This window comes from Hyalella azteca, unplaced genomic scaffold, assembly GCF_000764305.2.
Source record: "Hyalella azteca isolate HAZT.00-mixed unplaced genomic scaffold, Hazt_2.0.2 contig16636, whole genome shotgun sequence".
In the NCBI taxonomy this organism is placed as follows: Eukaryota; Metazoa; Arthropoda; class Malacostraca; order Amphipoda; family Hyalellidae; genus Hyalella; species Hyalella azteca.
The window spans coordinates 23380-45771 of record NW_025946451.1 but is presented as its reverse complement, the minus strand read 5'-3'; the positions used below and the strand labels follow the sequence as shown (position 1 = coordinate 45771).

At 37.7% G+C, this 22392-nt stretch overlaps 2 long non-coding RNA genes across 2 annotated transcripts; both read left to right on the top strand.

Annotated features, from left to right (window-relative positions):
• Positions 1-8359: 8359 nt before the first annotated feature.
• LOC125179323 lies at positions 8360-8645 on the top strand. The gene is made up of 2 exons (XR_007157222.1): positions 8360-8454; positions 8563-8645. It is a non-coding gene; the product is annotated as an uncharacterized LOC125179323 (long non-coding RNA).
• Positions 8646-15664: 7019 nt separating this feature from the next.
• LOC125179324 lies at positions 15665-17637 on the top strand. The gene is made up of 3 exons (XR_007157223.1): positions 15665-15927; positions 16525-16686; positions 17418-17637. It is a non-coding gene; the product is annotated as an uncharacterized LOC125179324 (long non-coding RNA).
• The last annotated feature ends 4755 nt before the right edge of the window (positions 17638-22392 follow it).

Here is a 22392-nt window from a genome sequence, read left to right as displayed (position 1 = left end):
GTGTTGCCGTATGGCCGTCTAGCCGTGCAGCCGTGTAGCCGTGCAGCCGTGTAGCCGTGCAGCCGTGTAGCCGTGCAGCCATGTGGCCGTGCAGCCGTGTAGCCGTGCAGCCGTGTAGCCGTGTAGCTGTTAGCCGTGTAGCCGTGTAGCCGTGTAACCGTGTAGCCGTGTAACCGTGTAGCCGTGTATTGTTCAAGTAATAACACAATTCCTCAACCACGACACGAACAGATGAGTGGACGTTGCACTGATAAGCTTGTTTGCCGGCCCAGTCTGGGTCAAGCGGACACATGCAAAGGCGAAAAATTCATCGCTATTTATTCAAAATCCCTCTCATTTATTTGAGTGTATGTTTCTTTGTCTGTGCACCAAATTCTCAGAATTGAGAACTAATATTATATGCAGCAATATAAAGTCATTCGTTTTATTATCCAATATTTGGACTTTTGCTATAAATACCTAAAAAATGATATAATGGAAGCATCAACACGAGTTTTCAGTAAAATTCATAATTTTGTATTTCAATTCCATTCATTCATTCTTTATATAACGTATCATACAGTCTATAAATTTCCCGGAATTCCGAATTTATTTTACACACGTGAGTTGGCGAAAATCTTAGCTCCATCATTTTCGATTCATAGTTAATCTAAATTCCGACTGTAGTTCCCGGTAATATTGTTTCAACGGATCATAAGCTACTAATCACAGTGAAGGCTACTAAATCGCACTGATCAGACTAATGCAACTAAACACTCTAACATAGTATTCTGGACCTAATCTCTATTGAATTACACAGATTTATCGCTGTCTTAATAATATTCTCTATGATCATCCGATCTTTAAGATGATTGAATAGGGCTGACGCTTTCATGTTCAGCACATCAATTAGATAAGTTTGACACTAGTTGCTAAATCAATGAGCTGATCAATGAGCTGACCAGCTAGGCAACGCTTATAAATAGGGAAATGCAAAATGCTTCTCAGTTTCAGTGCTTTCAGGCAAGGACTGTTCTGTTCACTGACGGGCTAAGTTTTCATAGCTTTTGATACTATAGTCACACTAAACACTACACAACTGGAAATAGATTGTTAAAAACATAGGCATGTACTTAAAATATTGGAATAACATGGTTATATTTTAACCGCGGGCAAATCGCTATTTCTAAAATAAGGAAATTTACTCAATTAATGTTTTCAGAAAATCTCCTATTTATTTATTAATTGTGGATATTCATCGAATCGGATCCATGGGCCTACTTCTTCAGTGCCGACACTTCTATTCTATTCTATAAAGTAGCGATCAAAGTTGCGCTAATTATAGGTTCTAATCCCACTTTCCCAATTACAAAGTTATTCATATATTCTACCAATTTGTAAAAAGCAATAAATTTCCGCCAAATGCTGAAATTCACATTTTTTTATATTCTAATCACTATGTAACGTATTTACTATTATAAACACATTTAAAAATATTTATGCTATGTTGCATATGTACTTTAAAAAATAAAAATACAAATAATTTTTATACGTTTTAAAATATGCAAAATATTCCTATCTCAAATATTTTAATATACTTGCCACTAATACCTAAAAATGTTGCTACGAGTCCACGTGATCGCGTGGCTCGCCATGGGACGGTTGGTCTGCTGGTCAGAATCGAAGCTGTCAAGGTAGACACGCTCTTCCAGCGCATCTACGAAACATGCAAGAACCCTGGGCTGCAGGAGGAGGTTGCCAGTCTGGTGAGTTACTGTTTTAATAATTGATTTAATTGAATCCTACTCGATATATGATCACAATCAAAGTCACATACATGTCACTCACAAGAGCGTCAGGCAAACAGCTGAAATATTGGATAGTAAATTCTATTATGAACATGATCGTCATAAAATGAGGACGAATAAACAAGCAGATAACGAAAAAATGTGCTCTACCAAGATTCAATGACTTGAAAAATATACTGTCCTTTTTATTTATGTTATTAGTAAGATCAGTTTGAAAGCTTCCGTTCATTCTCCGTCATTACATTGAATATTGTTGTATATATCTGGAATTAGAGAAATACGGAATTTTTAAGTTTGTATACGAGTTATATATTGACTCTATACTACCCATGTAGTAATTAATGAAATAATAATTAAATTTTCATTATGTTATCATTTTAAATGCTTTTGTTATGTTATCATTTAAAATGTCATTAAAAAATGATAAATTCATCCGAAAATGCTGGCATCTTTTATTTTGTTTCTCATAAATGTAATGCCATACAATCTCCTGATGGTTGTTCACTTTCAGTGACAGACAATAAGAACGTGGAATGCCGGGTGTTCCCTCTCAGTGACAATCAATATACCGTATAAAACAAATTCGTTATAGAGTTAAATGAGAAACCAAAGATATCAAACATGACTTTGATGCGTAACAATAGCATATAATAATTCACAGCTCTGTAGCTCGCCATTGCTTTCGTCCATGATAAGTTAAAGATGAACAGCGGAGCAATACTGACCTTGTGATGAGTTTAGGACTTAGTAGTCCACGGTCAAGCTGATGCTCAGCCTTCGTCGTCCTCCGTCTCCGAGTCGTCGCTAGGCAGGTCACCCCTCCCTCGGGTCCCGGATGTAACGTTGGACGTGTTCCGTCTATTTGCCCTCCTTTGGGCCAGCTGATGCAAGATGCTGTTGCTTGTCACTTGCTGAGGGTAGTTTCCCTTTACTGGACAATCCGGGATCTTTCTCAGCCAATTGTCCAGTCTTGAATGTTGCGAGGGTAAGCTCCCCTCCCCTCAGCGCTTTTGGCACGGCATTAAAGAGCCTCGGTCCTACCACGGACAGTGATCCCTCACGAAGAGTCTGAACTCTGGCCGCGGCTCAGTTATTAAAATGTGGGAACCTCGCACAGTGTCCCTCTCTTTTCATTGTAACGTGTCACTATTCTGGAAGTCTCACTCTCGAAGTTGGGAGCCAGTCCGGTTATTATCTTCCAAGTGTACAGTATGATATACTTCTCTCTTCTCCTCTCCAGAACACACTGTCACAAGTCTACTTCCCAAAAAGGATATGTTGCTAGTTTGCGCAAAATAAATTGCATTGATGGTTGCTGTTGTGTAAGAGCACAACATCTTAGTTTAAGATGTTATTTATAGCGGGAAACCGTCCTCATGTTATACTACAGTCGATATTTTACGTATTATTTAACTTATATTAACTTTAACTGATAGTTTAACTTATATAGCCGATAGTTTACGTATAATTTAACTTATATCTAAGTTATATTCCCGGATAGTGAAATATGTATGGAGGTAGAGGGTTAACTCTCAAAATACTACGAGAAATAATGACAATTCAAGAAGACTCTCTTAAAGGACGAAAGCTTATCCATCTCTACTCTATGTGAGACGGATGCACTCAACAGTATTTCAAATTTTTTTAGGTCTCATTATATATATGCACCAGAGACAGAACTTCCGTGAAATAATAGGAAATGAAGACGAGGATAATATTCGTGATCTGATAAAACACAGGCTCTATATTTTGTGCTTAAAGTTTTTTTAGACTCTATCGAAGACTCATGATCAGAAATTAAATGTTATTAATTACTTACAGACTCAATATTTCTTCCCTTTTCTCTCTTAAACCTCGGAATAAATTAATATCTTTGATAATGCCCTGACATTTTATCTTTTTTTTTAAACATGTCAACTGAGTTAAAGTTTTTACAGTATTCCGTTATTATCTTTAATAAATGTCTAAAAATACTCCGATTACACCCCAAGGATAATCAGTTTTGTTGAAGACTATTATTTTCTTCATTAAATGGGGTTTTATTCTCTGAACAGACACACTGCTCAGCCAAATGCAACGCTGCCAAGCAGGAATGCCTGGGGTTCTGCTACTCACGGTCGACCAAGCTCTGTGTGCTGCACAGTGAGTGGCTCGTATATCTCGTACTTGTTGTTTCCAATTCCGTACAAAACTATGTTTTGTTAGTCCCAAACAATATATAGATTGCATATTAAATACCATTTAGGTCTGGTAATAAAATAAGTATAGTCTTCAAAGAAAATCGAAGCATTTTTCACGTTTAAAAATTGATTGCAGGATAAACTTTCCGAGAGCAGAAAATGCCGGTTATTACCTGGAGGGGAATATGATGTACTTAATAATTTCAAGTTAATATATTAAAAATCCATATTGATGCACAGTAGAATATTTATACTTTGCATTATGCACCAGTGAGAATTTAACCTCCTTTTTAACCCCGTTATGATCATTTCGCGATAATTTATCGATTAGTATAAATTTGATTGTAATTCATAGATCGCTTTATTTCAATTAAAAATGAAATCAATATTCAAAGTTGAGTATAACGTTGTAAGTATCTCATTCGACACTCAAAACCCTCAGTCCATACAATGTGGCAACTCAAAATCCTGATTACATAAAATGTGGTCACCTCAAAACCCTGATTACATACAATGTGGTCACCTCAAAACCCTTATTAAATACAATGTGGTCACCTCAAAACCCCCATTACATACAATGTGGTCAGCTCAAAACCCTGATTACATACAATGTGGTCAACTTAAACCCCTGATTACATACAATGTGGTCTCTTATACACATCTAGATGTGTATAAGAGACAGCTTCTATTCTATTCTATAAAGTAGCGATCAAAGTTGCGCTAATTATAGGTTCTAATCCCACTTTCCCAATTACAAAGTTATTCATATATTCTACCAATTTGTAAAAAGCAATAAATTTCCGCCAAATGCTGAAATTCACATTTTTTTATATTCTAATCACTATGTAACGTATTTACTATTATAAACACATTTAAAAATATTTATGCTATGTTGCATATGTACTTTAAAAAATAAAAATACAAATAATTTTTATACGTTTTAAAATATGCAAAATATTCCTATCTCAAATATTTTAATATACTTGCCACTAATACCTAAAAATGTTGCTACGAGTCCACGTGATCGCNACGATGGAAATTTAGCCCAGCTAGCCCCTCTCGAGGTGTAGGTCTTGGCTGGATTCCCCTCTCAATTGTTGTATCGACTACCACTAGTCGATGGTCTGACAGTGCGGTCTGCTCAACACGAATATCAGCAACCAGTTCTTCATTTCTGGTGAAGCATAGATCCAGGATATTGTGTTCTCTTGTTGGCACCAGAACCTGTTGACTTAGCAAGTGCTCCCTTGCGAATCGAAGTAGTTGTGTTGCCTGGTTTCTGGCCTGATCTCGGTGCCGTTCCAAACAGTCCAAGTGTGGCCATCGTATGTGTGGTAGGTTAAAATCTCCCGCAAACACAATATTTGGGGAAGGTACACCTAAGTTGGCTACCTCTGATTCTATTCTCTCGAGAGTATCATTTATTTTTTTAATTTTTCCGGCGGGCAGGCATGCGGTTGATATACGATAGCTATGCACAGTTGGAGATGGGAGATGTATAATATAACATGTTTCACATATCCATTGGAGCCTAAATGCAGGGGAACTGTTTTTGCCGCTAGGGAGTTCCTGAGTTAGACTATAACGCCTCCTTTTCTCCTCCCTTCTTTTCGGTCTGCTCGGTAATGTTGGAAGCCTTTCATCTCGATTTCTCCATCTTGGATATCCTCTTTTATCCTCTTTTTTTTTTTTTTGATTTCCTGTTAAGGCAGGCATACTAATATTCCTTTCGTCTCAGCATTTTTCTAAGTACACCGATCTTGTGGCGTTTTCTTCTTGGGAAGAGCCCCTTTATGTTGGCTATCATGATGCCAGACTCTTCTTTTCCTTGCGTTCTTAGTTGCTGTAACACTGCACTGCTAGGGGTATCTGGCTCATATGCTGTTGCATTTGTTGCTGTGATATCTGCTGTTGTTCTTGCAATGTCAACAGCTGCTGCATTTGTTGTTGAATCTGATCTACTTACTTCTGTAGGCCTAAAAAATTGCTGCGCTTGATATCGAGTCCTTTTGGTTCTTCTTCACTCCGGTAGGTTGGGTTGGCCAGTGCGATAATTTTCTGAACTGTCCTGTTCCATTGATTAAAATCGATTTTCCCTTCCCAGAACTGATTTCTTTTAAAGATGGGTCGAGTCGAGTCGAGTTGAGTCGAGTCGAGTCGAGTCTCGAATCGAGACGAGTCGAATCGAGTAAAGTCGAATCGAGTTGAGTCGAGTTTAGTCCTAACTATATAATCTTTTCCGATGTTTTGAGCGTAGCAGTAGTATCTATCCTGTGTTCCGAGAAGGAACTATCAGAGTCCCGACTCTCTTCGGCGTTACCTCTCAACTGCAGGTTGAGTTAAAGGTGGTGAAACCGACAGGAATCTCGTTTGCAAGCTACATTTTTGATAGCATTCCAGCCAAGAACGGATGGTAGTATTGACAGCCTCTCCCGTTTTTCCATCCGCGTTGGCTTTTGCTTCCAAATGTTGCAAATTTGTGACAGATCTTAGGGTGAGAATAGTTACAGTTCATTTCTTCATTCTCTCAATCGCACTTGCCTGAAAGTATCTCCAGCAAACGCGTTTATTAACAGTTAAATGCCTCTTGTTCGAGGTATTTAAAGCGGAAAGGGGAGGGGTCACGTTGCGGTCAAGGGTTGGGGTAGGCGGAATACTATGTCGGGCAGCAGTGATGGATGCGGGGGAGGGAGTAGAAGGAGTGAGGGAAATTAAGGGAATGAGGGGAAATGAGGTAACCGCGTCTTGTGAGAAATTCAACATTTCTCACCGAGAATTACATAAACATCAGATGATTTAATTTTTGCGCGCAGTGCGGTCGTCTTTTTTTGTCCAGCTGTGCGGACAAGTTGACGTTGGGTTCTGCGCGAGCAAAATCGGGAGATTCAATTTTAAGCAGTTCCGAGAGGTGGTCGGTTCCTTCAGTGACCAATTCGAACTACAAATTTTTTACCGCCTGCCAATCAGTGTCATCATGTTCATCAATCATTAAGTATTTCTCAAACTTCCTATAAACCTGGTTCTCTATTCCTTAGTTTGTGTGAACGCCGTGTGTCATTTTCGTTTTGTTTGGTTGCAATAACTGTGCTTATTTTTTTTTGCTCCTGTAGGAAGTTGGACATCGTTTTAAGACTACCACAAGTTGTATACTTTTAAGCAAGTTTATATCAAATTACTACATATATCAAATTTATCTCAAATTTATATCAAATTACTATATCAAATTACTATGTCAAATTCCTATATCAAACTATATATCAAATCTATATTAAATTATGTATCAAATCTAAATTAAATAGTATTAAAATAAATCTATTTACAAGAAATGGGCATGTGCAATTTGCGTCGGCAGTTTAATATACTGTTATGGTTTTTGCCATCCTAATTTAAGTCTTTATTCTTCTTTCAACACGCAGTAAAACCTTTAACTATTCTTACTGTCTTCTTCCGTCCAACATCTTACTCCTCCTACTGATTTCCTCTGACTTTCTAAAATTAAATTCTTCATTCACTTCATCAAATAGAATTCATCAATTCACTGGGCATTAAAAACCTCTGGTTGGTTTAATGTATTAATATCTTTGTACCAATTCTGAAATTATCGTGCCATTTTGCCTGATCGCTCCTTAGGCAAATCTGATAAATTTTATCTTTCTTTCTAGTATCAACATTCAAGTTTCGGGTTCTGCAGTGGATGCGTCTTTTCCCATTGCGACGTTGTTTCTTTTGCTTCACGTGTACGTCATCTGGCGTCATGACTACTTCACTGCGCTAAGGAGACTTGACCTGAAGACCTCGTATTTTGCCCCGCTCGGAACTAAGCCTGCCTTGGTGCCAAAACCATCCTAGCTTCTGCGCTGTTACCAGAAGAGCAGTTTGCAGCCTTTTAATGAATTCTAAATTAACTTCCTATAAACCTGGTTCTCTATTCCTTATTTTGTGTGAACGCCGTGTGTCATTTTCGTTTTGTTTGGTTGCAATAACTGTGCTTATTTTTTTTGCTCCTGTAGGAAGTTGGACATCGTTTTAAGACTACCACAAGTGGTATACTTTTAAGCAAATTTATATCAAAATACTATATCAAATTTATATCAAATTTATATCAGATTTATATCAAATTTATATCAAATTCATATCAAATTTCTATATCAAATTTATATCAAACTATATATCAAATCTATATTAAATTATGTATCAAATCTATATTAAATTGTATTAAAATAAATCTACTTGCAAGAAATGGGCATGTGCAATTTGCGTCGGCAGTTTATTATACTGTTACGGTTTTTTGCCATCCTAATTTAAGTCTTTATTCTTCTTTCAACACGCAGAAACCTCTAACACGTAAAACCTCTAACTATTCTTACTGTCTTCTTCCGTCCAACTTCCTACTCCTCTTACTGATTTCCTCTGGATTTCTAAAATTAAATTCTTCATTCGCTTCATCAAATAGAATTCATCAATTCACTGGGCATTAAAAACCTCAGGTTGGTTTAATGTGTTGATATCTTTGTGCCAATCCTGAAATTATTATGTCATTAATTTTGCCTAATCGATCCTTATGCAAGTCTGATAAAATTTACAATACTTTCTAGTATCAACATTCAAGTTTCGGGTCCTGCAGTGGATGCGCCTTTTCCCATTGCGACGATATTTCTTTTACGTCACGTGTACGTCGTCTGGCGTCATGATTACTTCACTACGTTAAGGAGACTTGACCAGAAGACCTCGCATTTTGCCCCGCTCGGAACTAAGCCTGCCTTGGTGCCAAAACCATCCTTACTTCTGCGCTGTTACCAGAAGAGCAGTTTACAGCCTTTTAATGAATTCTAAATAAATGAAGTTTCTTCTATGTGGATGCGCCGTTGCTGCTTCCTCCCAAAGTTCCTTGTTCTGTTTTCGTTAATTAAATAAACTTTAAAAGATTCAAAACTCGACTGTGTAAAATCCTTACACAGGTTAATACTGAGGTTTTTATCAATTTTCTACTTGCATTAAAATCTAATTAATTCAATTGAACGCCAATCCTCTGGTAGCCAAACTAATTCCTCGTTTTTTCCTGCTTTCTCTCAGGTTTGGAGTGCTGACTGCTGATTATTTTTGTATTGTCTTTAATTATTTCTTTCAGTAATGGATTCGTCATTGCCCAAGAAACGTGGCGTATATAAGCGCAAGGTAACTATCGCTTTACAGAACGCTGAAGATGCGTTTAGGCGCGGTGATGTAGCCGAATGTCAAGCTCATTGCTCTGTGGTGCAGCGTAACATTGAGATAGTACGTCAGTGGGATGAAAAAATAACCGATCAGATCGTTGAAGGTAAGGGTACCGATGAATCGCTGAATGCTGAAATAGATGAACAAGTGGCCTACTCTACCAAGGTTGAGCTCAAGTTGAAGGAGCTTACGGTTGAGCGGAAGGAAAGTGTCGAGAGCATTTGTCCGGTCAGTCGGGATGTCAAGTTGCCTCAATTGAAGCTAGACAGTTTCTCAGGTGAGAAAGTTGACTATCTAAAGTATCACACTTTCATAACTCAGTTTAACAACGCCATAGGCCATCGAAAAAATTTGAGCAAATCGGCTAAACTTACGTACTAAAAAGGGTATCTATCTGGTTATGCGTCTAAGCTTGTTAGCCATTTGACCATTAATGACTCTAATTATGATGTTGCATTGGATCTCTTGAACGGTGAGTTTTTGAATCGGAAAGCCATTGTAAGTGATCTTAGTAACAAGTTGATGTCTCTTAGATGCAAATTTGACGTGACGTATGCTGAAACCAAAGTGTTCATTGGTGAGGTTAGAGGTATTTTGTCTGACCTGAAAAGTTACGAATGCGATATCATGAATGAGAATGCTGCTTCAACAGTCGTAAGTAACGTGATAATGCAAAATTGCCTGTGCCTTTTAAACAGGAACTTGCCCGTAAGTTGAGTGACAATAACCCATCGTTGACAGCAATTATTGACAACTATGTTGAAGTGATTGCAACTTTAAATCTTCGATCTGGATCCTTCGATGCAGCATCTGATGGCGGCCGGAAGTTTATTCCCGTGCATAGTAAGTCTTTGCAGGTGCAGGCGGCTGAGAAGCAGGTCTTTGCTAACCCTTCCACTGTGTTGCCCGAGAGAAAAACCTGCAAATTCTGTTTCAGTCAGAGCCATAACATGCTTCATTGTAACGTGTATCCCTGTTACCAAAGCCGTTTAGACAGATGTGCAGAGCTTAAGATGTGCCAAGTGTGCTCTAGTACAAAGCATGAAAAACAGTCTTGTAAAGTCAGTTTAAATTACGAGTGTAAATTTTGTAAATCTAAGAGCCATATTTCTGCTCTTTGTGCTCAAGCCAAAGATGGCCAGCTGCAAGCTAATGTCTGTTTCAATTCTTCTGCGGATAAGCAATCTATTTATGTTTTGCCTACTATAACACTTCCTGTGAGCAGGGGCAAAGCTGTCTACCATGCCAGATTTCTCATTGATACAGGTTCGCAGCGATCTTATGTCTCCAGTAGTGTGCTTGATCAGATTAACTTTCCCAAAGACCGTAAAGTAACGAGATACGCTGTCAATACCTTTCTTGAGAAAGGTTCTCGGGAATTTTCTGAGGTAGCTTTGACTGTGGATTTGTTGGATAATACCAAACCTGTGCAGGTTCCAATTTTGGTCGACGAAACCTTCGACATGTCATTTGAGATTCACTCGTTGGGTAAAGCTGTGCATAACTTGAAACGTTCATACAGGCTAGCAGATACTTCTCTGACATCGGATTCCAATGTGATAAAGTGTGACGGAATCCTGGGGGTAGATGTTGTGCAATGCTTTAATGCTTTCAGTATTATTCCTTGCCTTAAGGGGACTGCCTTTAGCTACGGCGACTCTGTGATCCCGTTTGGTAACGTAGAACATTTTTTGGATAGAGAACAGGCTAGACGTATGTATGATGAACTGAATAGAGCTAACAGTTAGTTTCAGTCTTGTGTCAATTTTGTTATGTCGCCTTTGCCTCGTTACCAAGACCCAATTAATGACGTGATTACGGATAGTCAGGTCGAAGGTAATATTGAGAAGTTATTCAGCTTGGAATCAATTGGATTGTCAGATAACGAGTCTGTGTCAGAGACGGATCAAGTTAAGATCGACGAATTTGCTGCGGGTATAGAGTTGAGAAATGGGAAGTATAATGTGGTTCTTCCGTGGAATGATAAGATTGAAAAGGTTCCTAGCAATTTCTCTGTAGCTCGTGCTGTTTTGACCAGGGTATTGACAAGGTAGCGAGCCAGAAATGTTCTTGAGAAATATGAAGAAGTGCTCCAAAAGCAGCTTGATGAAGGGATTTTGGAAGAAGTTCCATTAAAAGCTCCAGATGGAGAGAAGCGCATTTACATTCCGCATCGTGAGGTTGTTAAATTGGACCCAGCTTGCACAACCAAAGTGAGGCCGGTCTTGAATTGCAGCTTGAAAGTAGGTAAAGACCCGTCTTTGAACGAGGCGTCTTTTCCAGGTGTAAATTTGATGGCTAATATGTTGAGCCTTCTCATTGGCTTGAGGCACGACAAGTATTTAATTTTGTCTGACATTCGCAAAGCTTTCTTGCAGATTAATCTAGCAGCCGAGGAAGACAGAAATCGGTTTTGCATTCTTTGGGAAAAAGATGGTAAATTAGTTGTGTATCGCTATACCACCATTGTATTTGGATTTGTTTCTAGTCCTTTCATTTTGAATTACGTTATAAAGCATCATGTCAGGAATTATCCCTCAGATTTGTGTAACCATTTCCTTCATAACGGAATTTATGTAGATAACTTGTTCATGACGTGTAATGACCCAGTAACTCTACAGGAACTCTACCGAACAGCCTATTCTCGTATGATTGCAGGTGGATTTGATTTGCGGTCATGGTCCTCGAATTGTCCTGAGCTGAATGCGACCTTTGACGAGGACGGAGTAGGCGTAAGTCACGGTGAGCCGTCTCAGAAAGTTTTGGGTTACCAATATTCTCCAGACTCCGATGTTTTATTTGTGAATGTAGAGAATGAAGACATTCGTGATGACGCATGCACTAAACGTCAGGTGTTGTCCCGGCTTGCTAAATGTTTTGTTCCGCTGGGTTTAGTGAATCCGATCACAGTGAGGGGGAAGAACCTGATGAGAGAGATCTGGAAGTTGAAGCTTGGATGGGATGATCACCTACCAGAGGAGCTAAAAAAGACTTGGGTTCGCCTGAGGCAAGATTTGAATGAAGTTTCAAAATATTGTTTCGAACGCAGAGCTCTCGATTCTAATGATGAAGTTTCCTTAGTCATTTTCACAGATGCTTCGAAAACAATTTATGGATTTACCGTGTACACCGTCAGTGGAAGTGACGGTAATATAACTTCTAATTTGCTATTTAGTAAGAATAAAGTTGCTCCCTTCAAAGCCAAGACTCTTCCAACTTTGGAGTTATTGGCCATATATCTTGCTATAAAATGCTTATCGAATTTGATCATTTCTCTGAAGAGAGTTCGCATTTCTAATGTTTACTTTGCGGTGGATTCGCAAATAGCCATTTCCTGGATATTAAATAAAGAGGTAAAAACTAAAAATGTGTTCGCCAACAATAGAGTAAAAGACATTATTCATTTTCAACAGACCTTGAGAGACGAACATGATTTGAACTGTTCATTCAAGTTTGTAGATACCAATTCAAATCCTGCGGACATGTTAACGCGTGGACTTACCATCAAAGAATTTGATAAGAAGTTCAATCTATGGAAGAAGGGGCCTGTGTTTTTGACGCGTTCGCCTATTGACTGGCCCGAGAGCGGCTTGCAGTGCTTGTCCGCTAAGAACAAGATGCTTGTAACGTGCTCATTACAGGTTTCCGAGGAGCATAGTAGCTGTCCTGTTGTGACTGCCAGTCGCTATTCATCGCTGGATCGACTCTTGGGAGTCACCGCCCGACTTTTTTATGTGGCAGGCTTGTGTCGACGTGTGAAGCTGTCCAGGTTTGATTGTCTAGCAAAGGCAAAACGTTACTGGATTTTGCATGAACAAAAAGTTCACTTTGAGGAAGAACTCAAATTTCTTCGTAATCCCAGCAATTCTAAGTTTATTCCCAGCCTTGTCAGAGATCTAAATTTATTCCTGGACGAATTCGGCGTGATTCGTTCCAGAGGCAGGCTCAGCCGTTGCAAACATCTGCCCTACGACGTCATGAATCCAATATTAATTTCTAGGAAAAATCATTTTACTAAATTACTAATTGTCAAATGTCATCTAAAATGTAAACATTTGGGCGCAAGCTCAACTTTGAATGCTTTGAGAAATCAGGGCTTTTGGCTGCCACGAGGGCGCCCACTTGTCAAAAGCGTGCTCAAAGAGTGTGTACCTTGTCAGAGGTACAATTCGCACGCATTCAAATATCCGAAACCTTCAGACTTTCATAGCGACAAAGTAAACATGATCAGGCCATTTGACAACGTCGGCGTGGATTTTACTGGCCATTTCTTCGTTCAGTTCGGCGAATCTTGCATTAAAATGTATTTGATAATATTTACCTGCCTCAACATAAGAGCCATTCATCTTGAACTAGTTCCGGATATGTCAACAAATTCATTTTTGTCTTCATTTATTCGATTCACAAACAGGTTTGGATTTCCCAAAGCAATTTACAGTGATAATGCCCCAACTTTCAGTCAAGCTGCCAAATTACTTAACTCTTCTTTTTCAGACGATTACGTATCAGAATTTCTTGCTCGCAACAGCGTTAAACATGTTCGCATTCCCTCTACAGTGCGTGGTACGGCGCGGCCTGGGAGCGGCTTATTAAAGTTGTTAAAAATTGTCTCTTCAAATCAATCGGCAAAAGCAAAATAGAGTATTACCAATTTCTAACCCTCATTTCCGATGTGCAGGATGCAGTAAACTCCAGACCATTGACAGCTCGAGACAACGATAACCCTTCCCATACTGTGATCTCACCAAACTCATTCTTGAAGTGTGGTAACTCGACTAATTTGCTGTTCGGAGAGCATTCCGGGAGTGAAATCTTGAAACCGTCATTGAAATCGCTTTCAATAGCATTGGAGAAACGTGAAGAAATTCTGTCAAAATTGAAAGAACTATGGTATGACGACTATCTCTTGTCATTACGTGAAGCCACGCGCAATGGTTATGAACCTTCGTGGGAAGATCGGATCAAGGTTAACGATATAGTACTTATATCTTCTCCTGTAAAGCCTAGGCCGATGTGGTTATTGGGAAGAGTAACGAAATTGTTTACCGGACGAGACGGTAAATGTCGCTCCGTGGAGGTGTTGAGGTCTGACCGCTCCACTGGAGAATATGCCATTAGTCTCTTGTATCCATTAGAATTAGGCCTTAGTTCAGTTCCGTCATACAAACCTTCTGAATCTAATGCAAAACCTGCTCCTACTGTTCAATGTGCAGGCCGTCCCAGCAGGATGGCAGCTGAGCGGTGTCTCGCGCGGCTTCGTGGAGTTCTCGATTCCTGAAGTTTCTTGTCGCCGGGGGGAGTGTGTGAGAAATTTAACATTTCTCCCCGAGAATTACACAAACATCAAATGATTAATTTTTTCGCGCAGTGCGGTCGTCTTTTTTTGTCCAGCTGTGCGGACAAGTTGACGTTGGGTTCTGCGCGAGCAAGATAGGCAGATTCAATTTTTAAGCAGTTCCGAGCGGTGGTCGGTTCCTTCAGTGACCAATTCGAACTACAAATTTTGTACCGCCTGCCAATCAGTGTCATCATGTTCATCAATCATTAAGTATTTCTCAAACTTCCTATAAACCTGGTTCTCTATTCCTTATTTTGTGTGAACGCCGTGTGTCATTTTCGTTTTGTTTGGTTGCAATAACTGTGCTTATTTTTTTGTGCCAAAACCATCCTAGCTTCTGCGCTGTTACCAGAAGAGCAGTTTGCAGCCTTTTAATGAATTCTAAATAAATGAAGTTTCTTCTATATGTGGATGCGCCGTTGCTGCTTCCTCCCAAAGTTCCTTGTTCTGCTTTCATTAATTAAATAAACTTTTAAAAAGATTCAAAACTCGACTGTGTAAAATCCTTACAGTCTTAGTCGAACATAGAGACCCATTCATGGTAGGCGTACTTCTCTCCCACGCCAGAAGAGCTTGCACACTCTCTATGGCTTCTTTCGCCCACCCAACTCAAAGCCCTCAGTCCATACAATGTGAACAACTCGAAACCCTCAGTCCACACAATGTTATCAACTCACCAGTGTATGTCGATGTCTAATAATAATAATGATGATAATAATAATAACAATGAAAATTATATAAAATATTATTATTAACATTATTATTATTCTTTATATTTATATTACTATTATTGTTATTATTATTATGTAATCATATCCCTCGTGCCATTTCATATTGACGGTTCGCTCAGAAGCTCGTCATGTTTGCATAAACTTTTTATGATTAATTAGGGATTACACACAGCAGAGGACAGAGGATTGGCTGGACTGCGTGCATCATTAAATTGTTTGAATGTTGTACATGATCTTTCCTACCATAGGTAAAACTAGAGAGTATTTAAATAGATTATTTTTCAGACGCTTTTTTAAAGAATTTTGCCAAAATCTAATTCATTTGATCCACGGTCTAAAATTTATTTCCGAACTTTAAAAATTTCACGGAATTTTACCTCCATTTATTTTTTTGGAGAATCCCAAATATCAATACAATAGTAAATCTAACGCCAGCCACTCAATGATTCTTCGAACATGAGCCATTTAATATTCATATTTAATGACAGGAAACAATATGCCTTAGTATGCGAATATTTATAATATTCAAATATTGTTCCGCCACAGAACCCAATTACCTCTCCAGCTCAAACCGCATCGATGGAATGATGACGTACATCTACCACTCCGACGGCCTCCCTCAGGCCAGCGCCTATTCCAACTGTAGAGCCTGGGGCGCCTACCTCGCAGTGCCGGCCGTGAGTGATTTTTGTTGCCGCTTATACAAGAATTTATTAATTAATTAATTATACAAATTTAAGAATTAAATAATAATAAATACAGGATATTTCATTACAATTATGTAGACTTTTAACTTTAAACTTTCACCCTTACTTTGCGATTGCAGATTAATGATATTTTTGGTATTTGTTAATTACTTGTTCTTATATTAGAGTCATTTTACTTGTAATTCGTGTAAGTTAAAATTCGGAAGCGGACGTTAAGAACTGTTAGGCAGTGTGAAGCGTGAGTTATGAAAATCCTTGAGTCTAATGTCCCGATTGTCGAGAATGGAACTTGAACTTAGAAAACTAGGGAGTAGGAAAACCAATTTGGAACAGAACGTCAATTTTTCATTTCGTCAGATCAATTTTGCAATTAACAGATTTTAAGTGGTTTCTATTATTTTCCATGGCACCATATACGATCATGAAGCAGAGTTGGATTCTTCCGATACCACCTAAACGGTATTTACAATTTTACACATGAATGCGTATTAAGGAATGAACTTCATGGCAAGTATCAAGACGTATCATCAGATAGCTAACACTTTGAAAAGAATGATTTATTTACAGAATGGGAATGAACTTGCATATTTACGCCAAGTCTCGTCCGGATTGGGATATTTTTGGATAGGACTTGATGCTAACGGGCGAAACGGACTTGATGCGAAAAGGACTTGATGCTAACGGCTGGTAACAATATTGTTACCAGCGGTGCTTTCAACGACTACGGAGGTCAGTTAATTTAGGCTTTAACTATAATAAAGCATAGGCTCGTAATGTTAGCAACAGTGAGCATGTAATTTTTTTACCTCTTCGTTCAAATAAACTTTAATATATTCCTTGCAATTGAAACTGATAATCCAAATAGCTTGATAATTTGATGCTAAATCTTCATTTATTTTCGTGTAATTATCCAATCAGAATTTTTCCCTCCTATCACTCAATCGGAAGACTCTCATTAAAATGTCTCTTTTAAATCATGTTTATGTTTTCTAAAGCTACAATTCCCATCCAAGTAAGAAAACATATAATGCTTATAATGTGTAATCTGTGCAGCCATAAGGTTATGAAGATGTGCCATTTACTTTAAATTAATTTTAAGCGAGATCCACTCCTAAATTGTCATTGCGTTAAAAATTTCATTCTTTACATATCCAACATGACATCAATACGGAGTCTCCATTTCCAAATAAATATCCGTAAAAGTACTAAGATAAGTTGATGTATTGCAATGAAAATTTACAAGGAATTTAAAAACAAATAAGATGAAAAAAATCACCTTATCAATTTAAAAAACTCACGATGGAGTTGTACTCCAAACCGTTATCTTTTATAAAGATATGGTGAATTTTTGTGCCATCATCTTTGTTTTAAATTCTTTATAAATCATGCAAAAGATATACCTAGATCGCCTGCACCCATTCGGAGAGAAATAACATTATTCTTTGTCACTCTTCAACCAGGCCAGACACCGAGATACCTGAATTGGGGCTCTGGTGAACCAAATCACTTGACGAGCTCTGAGCAGTGCCTGAACATTTATAATGGTCTTTTCAACGACTTTCCTTGCGATATTGCGTCACCGTACATCTGCCAATCTTGCGCACCGTACAGCCGAGTTTCGCTGCCTCATTCATCCTACCCCGCTGACTACAAGTGCTTCAAAAAACTACGATAATGAACGCGTTATTATCCCTTATGAATGTGCAACAATAATGAATGAGATTCAGTAAATGTCTGCGCACAATTTTGTTCATTCATTTGGTACTCTGACACAGGAACCGTGTCTAGCAAAATCCAATTGAATGTTTGCAATCTATATGAATATTGTGTGTACAATGTTCAAGTTTCCGCTCTATCGCAATTTATTAAACGGAATATTTTTTAGAAATGATGTTATTTAGACGTGTAATTTGGTACTTCGCACCGCCTGTTATTCTTCCTAACTCCACTGTGCCCACACGTACTACGAAGTATTTAACATTGACATTGGTTAACGTAAATATTCCTTTTATTTGTTGATGGTTAATTCGGAAGTACGTTTTTGCAGAGGTTCTAGCGAAGATCAGTTCAAAATAATAAAAACCGGTTCTATTTCAGCGTTTTGCTTTTTCCCAAATCTGTTAATGTTTGTAACTCATCATTTCGTTACAACAAAAATCTTAATTTTTAAAAATTTTAGGCCTTGATGGACGAAGTTAAGCAAAATATGAACGTAAGATCTGAGACAAAAATTTCTTTGTTTCAATCTGAAGAATATTTACGAACAATTGTTTTAGAATCATTAGTGTTATGACGGATCGCGAGTAGTTGAAATGAATAAAAAAATAATTTGATAAATTAATAACAATTTAAATCAATGAAATTGAAATATATAATGAACGTTATTTTCAATAAAAGCAGGAATAATAACTTCTGCTTGTCACTTCAAATACTTTTTGACACACAAGTTCAATTATTTGTGACAATGAAGTTGAATCTTAAGTGCATGGCTCGGAATCCAACGCGCAAAATCTCGTAAATTAGGAAAACAACAATGTGTTTAAATTTAAGTGCACAGATAATCGACACGCACAAATAATTAATCAATCATTAAGAGATATAATTCTATCAGTCAATACTGAGTATACGACTATCAGTGAGTTCAAAGAGAATTTCAAAAAAGAACGAATTTCAAAAGAAGTGAGTTCAAAAAGTTCAAAGAGAATTTCACCGTCCCAATCAACAGCGCTATACGCTATGAAACCTAGATAAATTTATCCTAGACTTAGATGGAATTTATTGGATGAAAGCAATCTAAAACTTCTGTGGAAATTTTGGATTTCTCTAAACTATTTCGTAAAAAATTAAGGTTTCTCATCACTGAACTTACGTTTAAATTTATCGAACTTGTAAGTCTGTTAACAACGACTCCAGTTGACTTAAAGCTCTTTGTAATAATTGAGCGAATTCACCATAACAATTCATGCGATGAGTTAAGGTCGCATAACAGAAATGAAATCATTGAATGGCTAAAAATTCATGAGTTTTAGGACTCTGAATATGTAAATTCATTGCGTATTTCAACTGGTAAGCGTTAGTAGAAAATTTTCCAATTCAATGTATGTCTTTCTCTAATAAAAATTAGAGTAGACGACTATTTTCGAAATTTGTTATAGTATCAGAGGCGTTTACACGTGGAATTTGCCGATAAATATTATCATTAGTCATTTGCGCACAAAATCGGTGCAGATGAGTGAAAATTTTTTCAAATAAAGAGAAATAAATTTGGCGCTCAGGTAATGCACAGCACTAAAATTGGCCCACGTGGTCGAAGACAGCCAATCAAAATCGTATTTCCACGATGAATAAGGACGAGAGTAATTTTAATCATTTTCAAACAAAGAATGTTCAAATATTAATTTATTCGCCGTATCATTAGCTGCATTTGTGCTATTTGGAAACGCTAAATGTAATTTTTACCTCAACTGTGAAGAAAATTGTGGTCAGTGAAATACGAGCATTGTCTGATCAAATTGTTCGTTAATTAATGATTGGTTCATACTAAATGAACAAACGTTATTCAAAGAGAATACATCTGATATTTCCTCATGTGTTTAATATCATCCGTATTGTCAGAAGCTATCTTTGCTGCATGCATGGTATCTAAGCAGTAAGATAGCTAAAGGGATGTATAGAAGACTGAACGCAATAAAATTTATCTGAAATGAGTCTTTCTATCGACGCACGAAGCCAAGATTCCCATTAATTTTGAGCTTTAAGTTAGATTAATTTATCTCACTTTACGAGGAGCAGCAGTTCCTTAGAGGTATTGGCAAAATCATTTAAGTGACACGTGTACGACCAAAATTAGAGAGCATCTACTTATTTGATCGCCTAAAGTGTTTGGTGACATTTGCGTCAAGAAAAGACTTACGTAAACCTTTGTCTCAGTCATACGTTTCAATCAACAGAGCTTAGAATCGCATAGCAGTGAGGCATATTATTTTTAATTAAACGGTTTTTGGAAACAGAGTCAATTTGTGAACAAACTTCTAAAGCCAAGCGTTGCGTTCTCGCACGAATTTAGAAGCTGCTACAGAGCTCCCAATTAAGTGTCAAGAACGCTGGAGTGCTATAGGGCTGCAAAGCTGTAGTGGATAAGCTGCGAGTTCGAACACGAAAAAAAGTGTACTGACGAAAAGCAAAATGTAAACCGTTATAAAAGCTAATTAATGTGCCACTGACAAACCCTCATGGAAGCGGATCAGCACCTAGCTAGCAAAGTAACGTGGATGCATCTATTTCATTAACGAAAATTTCAGTCGTCAATTACTGATGGCTATCAACTTTGGCCGATTTAAATTTAGATCAGACTGCCTCACTTTATTCCAATTTTCAAAATTTCCTCCTTCCTGTTTTTTATTTTCCCTGCCGTTGTGTCTCGTCACCACGACTAAGAGCAGGCATTCCTCTCTCCTTCTAATATCTTCATCTCAATTTCTACACCCCTTCTTCACCGTTGGAAATAGCTTTATGTAAATTGTCCTCGAAATTACTGGTACTTTTTAAAGTAGGAGTTTACTATGAAACTAAATTTCATCAATTGTCTTAAACCGTAATTTTGGGATTTGTGTGATATTCTTTTAGCAAATGTCGCTTCCACTCCACCCTCAAAACTCATTGCAATGAAAGCTAATTTGACTGGGGTCAGAATATGTGTTAATGTTCGGTATTCTGAGCTTCGTTGAAGGTTAATTCGTGACCTGAGCCATTAGTGAAGCCGCACTCACATGAAGTTAGAGCAATCACTCAAACAAATGAGTGAAACATTGTCTAATGGTGTTGCACTCTTTGCCCATTAGTGGCCGGGTCATCCTGATCTAGTTTGGCACGGCTATTGAAAGGCGGTATACTATTGACACGCTCGTTCTCTGATCTTACTGTCCTTAAGAATGTTGGTTGTTATTATAAGTGCAATGTGACCCATTTATTTTTTTGAGTGCTCTCTCACTTCTGACTGATTACTCAGATATGGAGCGATCATTTCTGTACGTCTAATCTGTGTTTTAAGTGCTGGGCTGAAATGAATCCATTGATTGATGATAAACGCTATCAATCATGTTAAATTTTCTTTGAATTTACCCTCAAATACTGCACATGAACATACATTTTTTCACAAACATTTGAATTTCATGTATAGTTTTGAGCTTCCTCAAGCCAAACATGGTCAGGTTCCTGTAAAGTAGTGTTTATAAATTTAAAGTTGACTTCAAATAATTTCTGCGCATCGAATACTAAAAAATTGCAGTGGTGCCTCCAGGCCATTTGAAATAAATATTTTAGTTTATTCTTATTGTGAACGATCGCACATCAAATCATCAAATGACAATTTCCTGACAGCATAAAGGAATGATACAAAATCATACCTAAAACTGTCCAAATAGCTTTAGGTATTACAATTCAAAATGCATGTGCAAAATTGAATTTCTACGACGAGGATGCGTAAATGCAGCAATTTACGAAGTAAATACACAACTGAGGTGCACAATTTTTTCCCGTCTTCGTTGCACAGATACAGTTTTAAATTGTTCATGTTATCTAAATCCAAGTTGGGTACAGTCTCCATATCAAATTAGTCTCATCTCCAGCTCTTTCTGCAACAAATAAGAAATACTACGGGAATAGATGGATGAAAAATAAAATTTATAAATTAATGGAAACGGCGAACTAAAATCGCATCATCAATCCACTGACAAAGGGGCAAAACCATAAAAACACTAAAATAATTCAATGGTTGGACATTTCTTGCAACAGATTGCTTGGTGGGCAGCACTCAACATTTAGGCGACGGGGACCATCAAGATGGAGAAAGTGCGGCAGTGCATTAGTGCATTCATTGCACTGCATTAAGACTCGGTCCATAATGAACAGGTGAAATTTTTGTACTCCAAAGAATCACTTAGTAACTGAGCGTCACTCGGTTATGTGTCTCAAACATATTGGTCTTTTTATGGTCAGTTCTCGTGTGGAGTTGAGAGAAGGAGGTATTGATGTGAATCGTTTGAATAAGAAAATGATATGGAAAGATTGCCTAAGATATCGAGCATGGAATTGAATATATAGCGGCTTGAAAATAACTAATCTGTGACACCTAAATATTATCACTCAACATGAAGCGAGACAGGCTACAAAGAACGGAACTACTTGCAACAGATTTTGGACTTCAATATCAATAGATGGATTATCTCATTTTAGAGAAAACTTCGGATGCTTNATTTTTTTAAAAGAGTAAGTTCCCACGCCGCACCCTGTATGTGTGAAAATTTTCTTTTAATTAAGAATAATTAGGAGTAGACTCGCAATTATTGTCTGCTATTGTGAGCATTCTGCTAAATCAGAAATTTGACTTTAATGGATTGATGTATTTTCGACCTGGAATTTTGGACCTCACTTAAT